The sequence below is a fragment of the Asterias rubens genome, chromosome 2 (assembly GCF_902459465.1).
Source record: "Asterias rubens chromosome 2, eAstRub1.3, whole genome shotgun sequence".
Taxonomy (NCBI): domain Eukaryota; kingdom Metazoa; phylum Echinodermata; class Asteroidea; order Forcipulatida; family Asteriidae; genus Asterias; species Asterias rubens.
In genome coordinates, this window is record NC_047063.1 from 7673797 (window position 1) to 7690459 (window position 16663).

A 16663-nucleotide genomic window follows, 5' to 3' on the forward strand; every position below is an offset into this window, starting at 1 on the left:
CGCGGGGATCACGCGTCGTGCACACACAGTTGATGTGCCCGGCACCGCTGGCGATAGCTCTGGAACTAGGTCAGCAATTGCGCCCCCATGCGACTGTTTCGCCACAATATACTTGAATATGGAAAAATGTTTGTTAAGATGTGGGGAAAAAACAACAAAATCCATGGTATCAGGTAGGTACATGTATACTGAAATACAACATTGTATTGAAATGACACAAACAACCGTATTTTTAACTTTCTTTTGTAGAAGAAATTCTCAGCCAAAAGGAATTAGATGAGTACCATGTTAATTGCCAAGGAAATGTGCAGCACATTCTAGGTAAGGTTAATATATTAACAAACAGAGCAAAACTCCTTTGTAGAAATTTGTATTTCTTTGATAGTCAGTTGAAGTTCAAGGTGACAAAATTATTATAAAAAAAATCTATGTGTTTCCGATTTCTTGTTGTCAAACCAGCCCCCTCACTTCCACTAAATTTGTTTTAATTCATTATGCCACAGGTCCTTTTGGTTGCTGATCTTCTTTTTCACTAAGATCTTAAGTTTCAGTTGGCTTACTCTGTTTCTTTTCAAAACACTGTCATAGAAAACTTAAAAACATTGTTCAAAAGTTAAGTGTGATGCGCCATTTTCTCTTTTTCAGATCATACTTGATTTTGGCACTACTCCTGTCCAACGCGGGTAGGGCAGGAGTAATTGCCAACATGGAGTTCCAGGAGTTTGAAGCACAAGGGGTCAAGGTAATCGGTGGGTGATTGTTGTAAGTACATTTCTATTATTCTTATGTAGCTGAACATTTAACCTTTCTACATGTGAACAGTTTGTTATGTTAAGTGTACAATCTGTTATAACTGTCTGAGTTGTTTTAAGTTTTGTTCTTGGTTTATTTGGTGTTAGCTAATATAATAGCCTATTGTTTTTGTAATTTTTTAATTTATTTTTTATTGTTTCTTCGTATGTTTTCTTCTGCCTCAGTCTTCTCTTGTCATTGTTAAGGTTGTAAAGACTTGATACCTGGCATATAGTTACACCATGTGACAAAAAGAAAACAGTGCTTTATTGCACATGCTCTTAACATGACATGAAGCTTTTGTTGTAATGTTGTACAAATCTAATGTTACTTTAAAATACAAGTGTCATTCTGTTAAGACGTTTTTAAGTTTATAATTTGGCAGGACATCGGATTTTTTACACATGTGTAAAGCAGACAAAATGAGCCAGATGTCGCCCGATGCATTATTAAGTTACGGACAGTTTAATGTGGTAAATATAAAAATAAAAAAATAAAAAAATGTTTTTATTTTTTAAGATCTATATTTGCATGGTTAACCTTTAGAACATTTACTTTTGGGCAAAAAAAGCTATAAATACAACAATTTTATGATCATACTTATGTCCAATTTGTATCCTTTTGCGCGAAATGGTACATTAGTTTCAAACATCACTTTGCTTGTAATTCGTTTTTCACAAAAAATGGTGTATTGGCTAATTTTAAACGGGAGTAACTCAGCAATGCAATACACCCCAAAGCTTAGACATATACCAAATTACTGCTGCTGATGTGTTCGTTCCAGCCATGCATATAACTCAATTCTTGAAATTGTCAACATCTGACTCATTTTCACAGAGCGTGTCACATTTGATTGCACAACATGTTTGCGGAATCTTTTAGTAATTGTTTTTTTTTTACTTTATACATTACAATAGGTCAAAAAACTCAAGACGGCAGATGTTGCTGGCCCAGCACCGACTGTGGTGAACACAACCATGCTTGGCCACCTCCAACTATATGCTGACAAAGTCCGTCCGTCCACTCCTGACTCCATCAAGCCAGCCTGCCCTTTCTTTGTCACCAGTAAGGTTAAACCTGTTTGGGTGGCACAAGATCTGGGCAGGCACTGGTTTCTTGTCACTGGGGTCAGGAGGATAGTGACACCCACCCTAATTAGAAAAACTATTGCGACGAAGGTAATATATCTAAAAGATTATTTGTTGAACTAATCAATCTTCAATAATTAATTACACTCTACCACTGTAGATTTGGAAAATTACATCAAACCCAGCCAGCACAATAAAAACGTGAGCCTAACAATCATAGTTGAAGTCTTATATAGCACATGTGTCTACCAACAAGGTACTTATAGGAGATGAGTACATACAACTTTCAGAAAGATTGTTGTTCAAAAATTAATTCCTGAGACCAAAACAGCCTTACTCAGAAATTCTGAGACTATGATGATAAAATGTAAAAACAAGGCATGCCCATAACCTCATTATGCAGATGCTAAATCTGGATGTCTGCAAGTTAATTTTTTGAAGTAGGCACATATATGCACAGCTTCACCATGTTCCCCTACATGAAGCTTCAGACACTTGAAGAGCTGTCTAGTCTTCTCCAGAGTGACATTCACTTCTTCCCCCTCCGTCTTTGTCAGGGAATAGCAAGCTGCCTGCAAAAAAAACATCCATGTAACCAGCAGAATTCTGAACTGTCTCTTAAAATGGTTTCTGCTATCTGCTTCTTCAGGAAAGCCTCCCTGGATGTCTGCAAGTTTACTTTCTGAAGTAGGGCCATATCAGCTTGTTGCACTGCTTTGTAGAGACAGTTCAGAATTCTGCTGGTTACATGGATGTTTTTTTGCAGGCAGCTTGCTATTCCCTGACAAAGGCAGAGGGGGAAGAAGTGAATGTCACTCTGGAGAAGCCTTGTTCCCTAACTTGAAGCTTCAGACACTTGAAGAGCTGTCTAATTTTCTCCAGGGTGACTTTCACTTCTTCCTCCTCCCTCTTCATCAGGGAGTAGCAAGCTGCCTGCAACAAAACATCAATATTTTCAGCAGAATTTTGAACTGTCTCAATGGTTTCTACCTTCTGCTTCTTAATCTTCAGGAAAGCCTCAACATGAGCAATCCTTGTGCCGGGTGTGTAGTCTGGAGCAACAAGACAATTTTCTGAACACTGTATGGCTCATGTAGTACTGGTGTCCTGCGTATCACCTCAATCCAAATCATCACCGCATAGGTGGCTCATCTGCAGTTTGTGCTCTTTCACTTGTTTTTCAGAGCACTGTTGTCTTTTCTTCAGGAAAGCCTCTCTGGATGTTTGCAAGTTTACCTTTTAGGATCGAGAGCCATGTATTACATGTACTTGTTGCACCGCTTTCCCTTGTTCCCCTACTTTGAAGTTTAAGACACTCAAAGAGGTTTCTAATCTTCTCCAGAGTAATATTCACTTATTTCTCCTTCTTCTTCATCATGGAGAAGCATTTGCCTGCAACAAAACATCCATGTTATCAGAAGAATTCTTAATACATTATTACTATGTTCTGCATTTTATTTCAGCATCTTGACAAATCTTTGATCGCAGAACCCAAGAACGATGTCGAGCCAGTGCATCTTGAACTCCAATCGCTGATGAATCCATGGTGAGTGATCAATTAAATCAAAATACGTATAACTATCTTATTATGGGCATGATCATGACTTTCAACCAAGTTTGTGTATGTCTCCAAATAATAATCAGAATAGTTGGGACCTTGTGGCTTGTAAATTCCAGCGTCAAGTCATAGTACAAAATAACTCCTGTCACTTCATGGACAGCCATAAAAGATTGTGGTTTCAGCTAAGGTTGATGATCATTTACTGTCATGTTTTTCCAACCAATTTTGGCATAATGACCGGTTGGCGTTGTTTTGTGTGTTTTGTTTTGGCTGGTTCATTTTTGTTAGTGTGCAGGTTTTTTGTCTGTTGTTGCTTTGTATTTATAACTTAACTTTTGGTAATTTATATAGTTTTTATATTGTTTGTGTATATTGTATTTGGCCAGTGGATGTCAAGTTTCTATGTTTTTAACGTGGACAAATAAATAAATCTAAAATCTAAAATAATGGCCTGCTCCACAAGCTCCATTGGTGTGTCAGGTAGCAAAGCTCAAATTTCTGCATTCCTTTCCAATCGCAAGTTGAAGGTTGTGCTTGTGGGTCAATCTTCTCCTACTCGCTCTATCAATTCAGGTATTCCCCTGTGCTCGGTCCTTGTTCATACTCTCTTTCTTGTGTACATACATTAACGATTTACCCGATGTAATTTTGTCTCAGCTTGCCATGTATGCTGATGATTCAACCCTATGTGTTTCCTCCAACCCTTCTAGCACTTCTCGTGGTGGTGGGTGCCTCACTCAATAATGTTTTTGAGAACGCACTGAAGTGGGGAAGCAACTTGCTTGTCACCTTCAATTCTAAGAAAACTAAACTACTGTCCCTCCATTCATATGGGTGAGTCGACTTTGCCTGAGGTGTCACACTTGCACTTGCTTGGACGTGACATCTCCAGTATTACGGGTTGGGAGGTGTATATCTCAGGTATCGCCAAGAGTGCTTCCATGCCAGTAAGTTGTCTGTATCGAGCTCAAAAGTTCTTACCTCCTGACATGCCTGAGGCTACTCTGTACATGTACCTGTACAAGACAACTATACAACCCCTCATGGAGTACTGTTGCCCTATTTGGGCTGGAGCTTCTGCCTGCCTTTTATCTTTACTAGATCGAGTGCAGAAGCGCTTTGTTAACCTGGATGGAGAAGAGTTAGGATCTACACTACAACCTCTTTCTCAACAAAGGTATGTTGCCAGCCTCTGTCTGTTTTACAGATATTTCCATAGTAAATGTTCCACCAGTCTATTCAACCTTGTTCCTCCTGACAGGGTGTTTGAGCATGAGACCAGGCTTTCTGCTTGCTCATATCCTTATACTGTGGCTGTGCTGAGATGCTTTTCCCTCTCTTTGGAACTCTTTGCCTGGGGCATGTTTCCCTTCATCCTACGTATGATCTGTCATCTTTTAAGAGTAATATCAATTCCCACCTTTAGCTCCACTGAGTTTCTGCATGTCTATTTTGTCTTCCTTGTAGCCCTTTTATACCTACAGTGGCCTTTGCCTTGTTTTGGGCGAACTTGCATAAAAAATTAACAATATAAAAAAAAAACATGAACACAAGTGGTTAATTTAACACTGGGCCAAGTTTTTGAAATCCGACCATCTGTTGACGGTTTTAAACAATTTCCCAAGCAGAAACTTCTTCTTTATAGATAGATTTGACTTTAGAGACACTGTCATCATCACCAAGGTTGTTTTGATGACTGTGGGTACTTTTTGTGTTTGATGCAGTGTTCCAGGCGTATAGGGATCGAAAGCTACACAATTTTGATTGCATATAGATAGCAAGGGATAACACCATGTGCGCTTCGTGCAGCAAACCCAGAGAAAATACTGGGTGCAATTTACTCACAACTGTGATTCACATCAAGAAGTGTCGTGGCTTTCTGAACCCTTGAAAGAGGTCAGTATTATGTCAAAAGCCAGAGGCCATTTCAAAAGCTGGGAGTTGGTTTGACAAAAACATGAAAGCATTATTTTGTCAGAATTTCTTTTTATCTTTTCAATTGAGGTATATGAAGTATGATTTGCTAGAAGACAATTCAGATGATGTATAAATTTAAGGTACGGATAGATTTGGATTATAAAGAAACTCATTCTGGAGATTATTTAAAAGTTTTCCAAAACAATACATCAGACATACTTTCTTACATAATATTTTCGCTTAAAATTCTTTCTTTTTCTCTGGACTATGTTTAAAAAAACTTACGCTGGGTTTTAGTAACACTGAAATAGTAAAGTAGATTTATAACACTATTAAAGCACTAGGTAAAAGTTTAGACCTTTTTACCCTTCAGTGTTCTGCACCATTTGGTCCAGGAGAGCAGACATGATCAATCACAAGCCAGTCCCAGAGCCCGGATAGCTGGATCGTCCCAACAGATGATGAGTCCTGTGATGGTCCACTAAGCCACTCAGCTCCCAGGGATTGTTTCACGTGTGCTCAGCGGACGTTCACTGGGTCAAAGGACCATCGAGTCAGGTAGGCCGTGCTCTTGTGATAAAATACTCTCATGGACTTCTTGATAGATACGCGGGGACACATAAATACTCAAAGTAATTGTTAGCAAAAAAAACTATTTAGTAACAAGCAATCAGAGCTGTTGATAGTATAAAACAATGTAAAACAACTCTTTCTGAAGTAACGTAGTTTTTGAGAAAGAGGTTATCTCTCACTCAAATATTAAAAGACATCAGGCCTGAAGCCTTTTATTATGCATCTGAAAGCACACGGATTTGTGCAACAAGTATATGTTTTATTTCATTTTATATTCACAGGTTTGTTATTTTATGCATATGTTGAGTTACACCAACATGATCAAGTGAGAAATTGGCTCCTAAATGTTTCACCACCAAACAACTGTTCCTACTTTTTGTGCCCATGTGTTGCACCAGTCTTCATAGTTTCATAGTTTTTCTCAAATTGGCACACAAACTGGAGAAGAAGATTATTTGTTTCTTTGTCTGGTTCGTTGTTGGTGGTGGATTTTTTATTTATAAGTGTTTTTGAGGTGGGGGTTGGTGCACACGTGAAATTCACTATTTTCTAATATCAGGCCGATTCTTTATATATTTTTAAGGATGTTTTTTATGTGTATTTTGTCTGTGAAGGTGGCTTCAAGGACATAACGTTCAGTGTCAAGACCTTCTTGGGAAGCATCAAATGTGTGGACCTCCCACCATCAGATCAGAGACTAGAGAGCCAACCATGTAAGGAGAAAAGTCATTTCGTAATTTTTATTTTTATTTTATCAAATAACCACAAGGGAAACTGACAGGGTAGTTATCAGTCATTGTTGTTGAGGTGAACAAGAAATGAAACTGTTGAGAGCGGGATTTTTTAGCCTGTGACCTCTGGGTTCACTTGCCGGTCTGTCAACTAAGGTTACTTGACTAGTTGTAGCTCAGTTGGTAGAGCACCCGTATGTTAACCCAGTGAAATACTCTATGTAACCGAGTTGTAAGGAAGGCTACTATACAGGCAGTGACAAACAGACGGATGTTGAAGTTGAAGTATTTTTTTATTAGTGTTTATTTACAGTTGATGGTTGATGGCGGGGATTCTTCATTGTTTTATTATAAAGATTATTTCAATGTTTTTCTATCTTCAGTGTCCTAAAGAGTGTGATGGAGGTGACTTCATAAGGACTGCAAGTTGCAATGCCGTGACGTTTATTTGGAAGTGTCAACTGGGGTGGACCTCCCTCCATCAGACCAGTGACTTGGGAGATCTGTTACTACCAACCATGTTAGGAGAAAAGTATATTTTATTTTATTTTATCAAGTAACACATCACAAGGAGCAATCAATGTTAGGGTAAACAAGGAAAGTTGAGAGCAGGATGTAAACCTGTGACCTCTGGGTTGACGTGCTGATTTGCCAACTGAGCTATACTCAACTAGTAAGCTCAGTCAGCAGAGCACCGACATGTTAACCCAGAGGTCACAGGTTCATATCTTGCACAAGGATCCGTTGATAGTAAGACCCTTCTTTTAGTACTGATCTTACGTATAGTGTTGGCCGAATCCCCAAATGTCACTGAATTGGCAGGCTTTCCCAAAGCTGCCACTAATGCCTGACAATCAATGATGAGGCAAGAGGAAGAGTTATGAAGTTCAATAGCTTCAGGACAAACTGGGTCTTTAGTAAGTTGTCTGCCAGTATACAGACTTGTTTCCAGTCCGGAGTGTACTATTCATTTCAGCAACTGAAATAGTGACTGGCTGAAGCTTGTGCTTGAAGATAGCTGGCAAGTCAACGGGACAACCTGCTTTGTATAGGCAGTAACAAGCAGCCATTACTTGGTACATGGTACTTGGTAGTTACCCTCCTGAAACTTCTACTGGTGAACTTGACAAGGAGGTCAAGAGAGCGTCGTCTTATTCAGCATGTTGTTGTTTAGGCCTAAATTGTGAATGCTTTTGAAGATTTGGTGGGATTTGGAATCTATGAGGGATTGTTGCAGATTATTTCATAATTTGAGTGTTCTTGGAAAAAAAATATTGTTCGTACTAGATGGTAGATAAGATGCTGGGTATTTTGAACTGATTGTAGTTGCCCTTTTTTGCCCTCTGCGGTTTTGATTATAAAATGTGGCTGTGGTCGACTTTGATACACCATTGATCATCTTATAAAGTGTTGTTAACTGATGGTGATGTTGTCGTTGACTCTGAAGAGTGTCCCAACCCAAGGATACGAGCATGCTGGAAACACTGCTTGTGCGGAAGTAATCACCACAAACTAAGCGTGCAGCCCTTCTCTGACCATTTCCAGTCATGTAATCTGGTTTGCTTTGTGCGGGTTCCAAGCAGCGGTGCCATATTGGAGGTGGGGTTTAACAAGGACGTGACATAAAGTCTTTTTTTGACGGTTTTAGAACACATGTGAAAGTTACATTTGATAAAGTTTAGGATCCGGGTAGCTTTAGCGACTGCATGATGGCTTGGTTTTCCTAACAAAGGTTTTGCTAAATAGTGACGCCCAAGTAATAAGTGAAGCTCTTTGTCTCTGCCAGTGGGGGGTCAGACATGGTCATGGTGTAGGATGTTACGCCAGTATTACATTTGTGAGACAAGTGCATTGTCTTACATTTAGCCATGTGTGAAGTTCATTCCCCATGTTTTGGCCCATTGTAGGGTGTTTTTATCTGCCTTTAGGACAGTTCCTTGTCTTTGTCTTTACTCTCTTTGACATTACACTTGTGTAAAGACGCATGGATTAAGACGTCTGGCTTAATACCTTGCTTAGGTACAATCATTCTTTCTTCAACGAATGTGTTCACTTGTTTCTTTACGAGTCCTCTGGCACAAAGTAATGGGTTTTGAGTCTCCTCTGTTGCTAAGTCTTTTATATGACAAGATTCTGCAAGGACCCAGGCAAACATCTTGCATCTCTGGAAGGTTGTGAGTAATATGCCATCTCATTCTTCTTGTTTTCGCTTTTGCCGTAATTTGGTTGCTTCATTGTGAACATGTGGACTGTCCTGACAGTTATTGTACATTGCATAGGTTTTGGCTGCAATTAGAGACCTGAGATTATATGAAAGTGGTCCAATCTGCAGAGTGCTGATGCTGTTTTTGTGATGCCTACGATTCCACATCATTTCTTTCCTGTGCCATTTATCCACTCATTGGCTTGGTCTGGGTCTACTTGGTTGAACTTTTGAACAGAACGCTTAACAACAAAGTTGCCCTGTTGAAACTCTGATTTGGTGCATCTCTGCTAAGTACACTGGACCCCATCTTGCATAATTCAGGTGGTCATATCACATAATGTAGGGCAACATCATACTGAATGGGTGGAGATGAAGCTCCCAGTCTCCTTCTCGCTGAGCTCGAATGAATTGGATCAAAGGCCGTGAGTAATCCCATCTCAAAATTGGGGATTAATTGCAGTAGCATTGACTCCATATCCACCAGGAGACGAAATGAACATCATCAGATTTACTTGCAATGAAAACTTTAGGAAGTTTCTGAAAACGTTTTTGTTTCACACATGTTACCAGCTCTGCAATTCTTTGTACATCAATTGCCTTTGCAGAAATTTCATCGCGACATTCCTTGTCCACTTCTTCAGCAAACAAGAGAATTTGTGGCAACAAAAGCCGCCACAGGACAGGGCTTGCAGGGTGCAAGCTTGTGAGCTCTTATACTGTAGCCTTGTTGTATGCTTTTCCTGACAAGACCAGCTACACAGACCCCTCTCCTAACAGTCAACTCTCCAGCCATACTTCAGCTAAGCCAGATCCAGCCATGTGATCTCCTATAGTCTTTAGGAAGTTCATTGCGTTATGAAGTCCGCCAAGGCGAGGGATTAATTTATGTTGAATTTGCATCAGGGATAAAGAGTATTCATTTTGGTTTTACCCTCAATAAGTCTTTACCCTTTGGAACCCTTTATTCTCTTTTACAGTTCAGTCCACAAGCTGCCATAAAATGCAGCACAATATGCCTGAGGAGAAGGAATATTCCATTCTAGTGCAAGGGAGGCCATTGACTGTCTTTACTGCCACACAATGCAAAGCAGCACTACAGCAGACTCGTCAGTCAATCGACAGGAGAATGGGAGATTTTTGCATTGATCTACCCAAATGTGTGAGGAGTTTATTTTCCATTTTATTTGATTGTTATGGCATAAATGTTATTAATATTTAAATGACATTGTAATTCTATCAGGGAGACAGAGCAGCCAACCTGAATATAACAGTGTGATATATCGAGAAAAGTGCTACATGCACACCCAATCTTGTACACTCCTGCAACCGTGGACCTCCTACTGTCACTCTTTGGTTTAAATACTCTCTTGACAACAGCTCCCATTGGTTTTGTACACGTTTTCCAACTGTAGACCTTTCCCGACTGGTGGACCCTATTGTCCTCTTTTGTTAAAGGTCCCTAGTTTGAATGTGTATACCTATCTCATGCACACACTGAGGGCTGGGGTGTGGCTTACTAAACTTTGATCCAATCAGAAAGAAGGTAATTAGGACTCGAAATTCACACTGGACTGCGGGCCCATGGCCAGTGATATTAGCCCCTGAGCCAGTTTTTGGGATTTGGGAAGTTCGGTGGTACAATGTATTGTGTTTATTTCCAACCCAAATGAAGGATATCAACATTGGCATCTTCTTGAAGCTGAGGTTGTGGTGGAATGCCTATTGGATGGATGGACACAGAATATGATTAATAAGACACAGACGGGACTTTAGTTTGGACCAAGCTCTGGGGTTTCTGATCAGCAGAGTGTGGGTTCGAATGTGACACCTAGTGTGTCCTTAAAAAAAGACACAAATCAGACAACTCATTTAAAAGACTGAGTTTGTCATCTCTTTAATAATCAGTGATGGTACATGGGGGAAGCCCCGAGTTCACATTGCTTTGATGTTGTTGATGGCAGTGGACACCTTGGTAATTGTCAAAGACGAGTCTTCCCACTTGGTTTATCTCAACATATGCATCAAATAACAACATATGAAAATTTGACCTCAATTGGTCGACAAAGTTGCGAGAGAAAAAGAGGAAGTAAAAAACCTCGCCGCAAGTTTTGTGGTTTCAGATGCTTGAATTTGAGACCTCAGCTGAGGTCTCAAATCCAATTCAAATATTTTAGTGAGAAATTACCTCTTTCTCATAAACTATGTTACCTCAGAGGGAGCCCTTTCATACTATCAACAGCTCTATGTTGCTTGTTATCGAGTAAGACTTTATGCTAAAAACTATTATGAATAATCACCAATAGTGTCCAGTGCCTTTAAAGCAGTATAGATGGAGAGAGTTGAAGCCAGCATACATGTATTCACCCAATACCGTTTCAAAATTAATTGTTTTGCTGATGAATAACAAGTATCTTATCTCATCTAACCACATTTTTTCTCTCTATTCCATCAATCTGACAGCAACTGTTCATATACAGCAAAGAAATGACCCAACCTTTTGCGGATATGGTCAGTTTGTTCCGTATGCTTCGGCTGGTGATTGCTGCAGTTCAGCTGCCTGTCCACAGACTGGGACACGTCAAAGTAAGCTGTCACTAAGACACTAACCAGAGATGATGTGAGTATTTATGGAAAAGCAAATTGAAGACACATTTTATTGTAGTATAATAATTAAATTAAAACATTCATGTTTGGACCTTGTGGTCAAGCGCCAATAGCTGTGCATCTAAAACAGTTTCATCTAGTGGTTTTTAAAAATAAATTTTGTTTTAACAATTAACTTTAATGTTTCAAGAAACTTAATTTCAAAGCATTGCTCCCTTGGCCCGCCACTATCATGCATTTTAAGCTGTTAATTACCGAACTACTAAAAGTTAAAAATTCTAAAATCATTGACTGCAGTCAGAGCTTACAAAAGTTGTTATTCCCAAAATGTATTCTGGTTACAACTAGGACATTCACAAAGGTCATTTTAAGTTCACAATGCAGATGCATTATAAATGGGGATGTTTTAATTGAGCCGGCCACATACTCGATCCAAAAAGTTTGGCTGATTTATTTGGCCAAGGACATGGCTGTATTCATCAAGGACAAAATGTATTTCTAAAATGCTGGTCAAATTTTGGCAAATCTGGTTAGAATTTTGAGGGAGGGTTTTGGAAATTACCCATTAGAAAAGTTTTTAGTGATTCGGGATTGAACAAAGAAAAATTACTAGAGAGTGCGATTTGAACAGACTATGACAACCTCCAGATAAACAAACCAGTGCTCTACCATTAAACCCTATGTTGGAGGTCTCCCTACTTTGTCACTATTATTGTTCTTTTGGTGCCACCAGTTAGAAGCCATATGCCATTTAGTCAGGTATTACACACCCTAGTTTACGATACAACCTAGGCGATCACCTTAAAGGCATGAAATAACAAACCTGTGAAACTTTGAACTCAATTGGTCTTCAAAATTGCGAGAGAATGATGGAAGGAAAAAAACCTTGTCACACAAATTGTGTGCTTTCCGAGGTCTCGAATTCAATTCAAATATTTTAGTGAGAAATAACTTCTTTCTCAACAACTATGTTACTTCAGAGGGAGCAGTTTCTCACAATGTTTTTATACTATCAACAGCTCTCCATCGCTCGTAACCAAGTACGTTTTTATGCTAACAATTATTTTGAGTAATTACCAATAGTTTCTAGTGCCTTTAAGGGGATGCAACTTTGTTTTTACATTTTATATAAAATATAAACCACTAGGGAAACTAACTTGGGAGTTTTTAAATGATTCAAACAAATCATTTAAAATTCACCCAGTCAGTTCCCATTGAGGTTCATTATTTGACATAGGTTTTCACATTGAAATGTCTCTATTTTGTTCTTTTTCTTGTTTCAGTTGGACCAGAAAATAGTCGGCAGATGTGATGGATTCTGTGGTATGTGTTTTCCTGAGGGAAGGAGAGACATTTTAGGACTGGCATACCTATCATGATCCAGGTATGCAATATTCTCCAACTAAAAAACATTAGAGGAGTGACGTACATGTATTTAACATGACACTCGGGTACGCAGTGATCTCATCACATTATAAATATAAGACCATTAGTTTGAATAAATGAAGAAAAAAATAGCTAATGACAACACAACACATGCATCAAATATCATAGCAGTCTGGTGGGATTGAGTAAGGGTCGAGGTGAGTGTTGACACCTTTCAAACAACATCTCTCGAAAGCTAGGGGGAACATGGGTGGGTTCAAATTCAACCTTAGTAGTATGCCTGTGGATTTTGTTGTTGATGCTTGGGTCAGCGCCTTGTATACAATCCTTAACAATCATCAGTGTTTCAGTTTAAGTTTCAGGTTTTTTTTCAGTTTCAGTTTTTATTTTTAGGTACAAACCTGAATAATACGCATCTTAGGTATGTGTGTGGTGTTGAAAAGAACCGAATATTAGAGTAGTTTGAGGGATCAGGGTTATTTGATATCGATTCCTAATTGACCAACCCTACCCCCCATTACCACTCAGTCTACATCTTCACTTTACTTATATAGCGAATACTATGTGTACATGTACATTGGCATTGTTCCATATGTCGCCAGGCACATGACTAAGGGTTTAACACAAATGCATCCTCTGGTGGTATGCCTCTGGTTTCCGATGTCAGGTTCACTAATAAATCTTGAGTGACAGGCTTCTGTTGGTATGCTGCTGGTTACCAATGCTGGTCCGCTTTCATTTCCGGCAGGCCTATTATTGTATGCCACTAGTTGCTGATATCGGTCCTCTGTCTGCTCTTGAGCAGCAGGCCTCTCTTGGTATGCCACTGATAGCTTTTTAACGGCAGACCTCTGGAGGCATGCCACTGCTTATACCGATGTTGGTTCTTAGGCGGCAGGCCTCTGAGCGATAGGGCTCATGTAGTATTCTGCTGTCATAATTTGTCAGGGGAGTAGCTGCCTTTTGGGCCTTTTCTAAGGGTTTGTGTCTGTAGCCGACACCACTTTCTCCGAGTGTTACCTGAATGATATCCTTCAGACAGACGGCAGGGCTGATAGAGAAGGCTGCCAATCCAGTCTCCCGAAAAAAACACAGCCAGTTTTTCTCAATGTTTTGAAAGTGCATTTGAAATATAATGAGGCGTACTGTTGGGCCTAATATATATAGTTGACGCTACTCGGGCCGAACTCGGCTTGAGACGTTGTGACCACAGGTTTGTTCAACGTTAGAAATGGGCAGCTCAAACAGCCTTGATCATGTTGGGCAGCTCGAACAGCCTTATCATTACTCCCATAATGGTGATATCCTTCTGACATTTTGCGCTTGAAACTGTGGACCCCTTTGCCACACTCAAACTCTCCCTTGTCCCAGTGCTATGTTTCCGGGTCTAATTGTTAGAAGTTCAGTCTTTCGGTTTTACCACTGTATACATACAATAGTTTTGTGTATATACCCACTGCTGTATTCAGCACGAGTCTATGCAAATGTAGTATTTGCTCTACAGGTTAATTAGTCGAGTGATGTAGACCCCCACCCTACTGTAGTATGAGCTGGTTCTTTGAGTGCTTTCGCATTTAATGCTTGAGAAAAAGAGGACACTAATGTTGTGTGAAATCACAGGGCTTCGTGGAGCAGACACCAGATGGTAGTACTGTGTGTTACACTCTAAGTCTTTTGCCTGCCAGCATAGGAAACAATGTATATGTAGCTCTCTGCAGGTATTATTTTGTAGACCCAGCCAACAACATGGGGTGGGAAGTCTTATCCTGTTTCAATTTTGTTGAATGTCATTTAGCAAAAATATAATAATTATGTTTCCTCCCTTCTTTCTTTTTGTTCTTCTGAATGTCATTTAGCAAAAATATAATAATTATGTTTCCTCCCTTCTTTCTTTTTGTTCTTCCTGTTTTACTCTGCAGTGAATTTCAGTTACTCTGAAGCCAAGAATCTACGTTTGTGTGCCTGTTGAGAAGAAGTGGCTACCTTTGTATTGGTACCACACCGTCCCAACGATCCTTGTAGCTACTTGTGTAATATGGCCACCTCTACGACTAAAAACACCCCCTATACTGTGCCTTCCTTTAGTTTGGTGAAGGATGTGATGTGAATAGTGGCTTTGTAATGGCTACCAGTGATCCTTGCTACATCAGCCTTCACTTTGACATCCCTTAGCACAGTGGCCACTTAAAACCTTATCAAATGTATGGTTGCACACTTTCAATTTGACCACTCGGAATCCAGTATCTCACTCCACCCATCTGCAGAGCTGCTCACTCTCCCGGAGTCTGCCAAGTCAAGCTCTGATGGCCAAATGTGTTTTTTCGAAGTTTGTTTTTTGCATCAGATTATATATCAGAACTACAAAATTGTATTTATTATTTTCCTTAAGAGCTGACACCCGGGCCCAATTTCATAGAGCTGCTCAAGCAGAAAATACTGATAAACAACTGTCTGCTAAGCAGAAATGAGCAGGATACCAGGCACAAATTTGACATGGCATGTTAGCCTTTAACCTTATTTTGGTAAGCATCGTTGTGTTTGCCTAGCTACTTGTGCTGAAGCAGCTCTACAAATTGGCCCCGGTTTTGAGAATATCAAAGTGTAAAAGCATGATTCGTTGAAACGAGGACACTTCTGTTTGCAAGTGAAGAATATGTTTCTAAAATCTGAATCAAGAACTATTTATGCATGTGAAAACAAAGGTGGAATTATCAAAATTTCCATAATTCGACAGAAATTAGTTCAGTCAAAAGTCCCCAGTTGTGTATCAATGTGTATCTCATGCAAAGGGTTTTATAATAATAATAATAATAATTACAAAGTTTTATCAAGCGCAAACATATCCACAAAAGTGCTCATGGCGCTTTTACAAAGAAAACTCAACTAGAACTTTAAAAAAAAAAGCAAAAAAAGAAAAGCAGAGTAAATCCAAAAGAACGGATCTATGGACACAGGTGTGTTTTGAGGGAGGTTTTGAAAGAGTGAATAGAAGTGGATGTTTTGATGTGAAGAGGTAGTTGATTCCAGAGGTGATGCTGCAACAGAAAAAGATCTGCCCCCCAAGTGCGGTTAGATTTGATTTCTTGAAGAAGATATCAATTTTGTTTGCAAAACGAAGGTTGAGAGATGGTTAGTAGATGTTGAGCATGTCTAGGATGTAAGCAGGTGCTTGCCCATTAAGAGATTTGAGAGAAAAAAAAACAATGAGCAAGTGTAAATTTTGCCAAGATTGTTGAATTAAGTTGAGCTGGCATCTACTTTAGGTCGAGTGGTCTAGGGTATCAAACTCAAGTTCTTGTGGCTGACTCATCAGAGTGTTGGTTCAAATTTTGTTAGCCACACTGAAGATCTTGGGCAAGACACGAATGACTATAATTGCTTCTCATCACCCAGGAGTAAGTTGGTACCTGCGAGGGTAGCGTTAGTTGATACGAACGATAAGCAACCAATTTGGTTGCCGGTGATGCATACTCCAAAGGAGTTAGGGTGGTTTTCGGAATACTATAGTGTGTAGTGGTTGTTACGCCGTGATGCCCTTTGATACAAGGTTTTACACACTAATCAATCAATATTATTCATGGTAGTAATTGTAGTTTATTGTAAATGTATTTTGTTTTTAATCATATTATTTGCAACTGTTGGTTTAAGTGCTAAGTTACTACCAACCCATTGCTATGCCGTTTTTAGTTGTTTGCCCCTGTTGCTGTCTTCCACTTGTAGGCCTAATGCGTAATGCATAAAGATTGCCTTTATTACCTTATTGATTGTTTTATTTGTTTGCTTTTGGGGTTTTTTCGTAACAAAA

General features: G+C 39.4%; 2 long non-coding RNA genes across 3 annotated transcripts; both read left to right on the plus strand.

Annotated features, from left to right (window-relative positions):
- Nucleotides 1-1732: 1732 nt before the first annotated feature.
- On the plus strand, nucleotides 1733-4212 carry LOC117303263. The gene is made up of 3 exons (XR_004520495.1): nucleotides 1733-1970; nucleotides 3369-3426; nucleotides 4152-4212. It is a non-coding gene; the product is annotated as an uncharacterized LOC117303263 (long non-coding RNA).
- Nucleotides 4213-4423: 211 nt separating this feature from the next.
- On the plus strand, nucleotides 4424-15872 carry LOC117303268. Of its 2 annotated transcripts, XR_004520496.1 has the most exons (9): nucleotides 4424-4618; nucleotides 5166-5337; nucleotides 5732-5916; nucleotides 6546-6644; nucleotides 7046-7182; nucleotides 9846-10027; nucleotides 11329-11485; nucleotides 12756-12856; nucleotides 14778-15872. It is a non-coding gene; the product is annotated as an uncharacterized LOC117303268 (long non-coding RNA). The 2 variants fall into 2 exon arrangements; XR_004520500.1 differs by lacking the exon at nucleotides 5166-5337.
- Nucleotides 15873-16663: the final 791 nt, after the last annotated feature.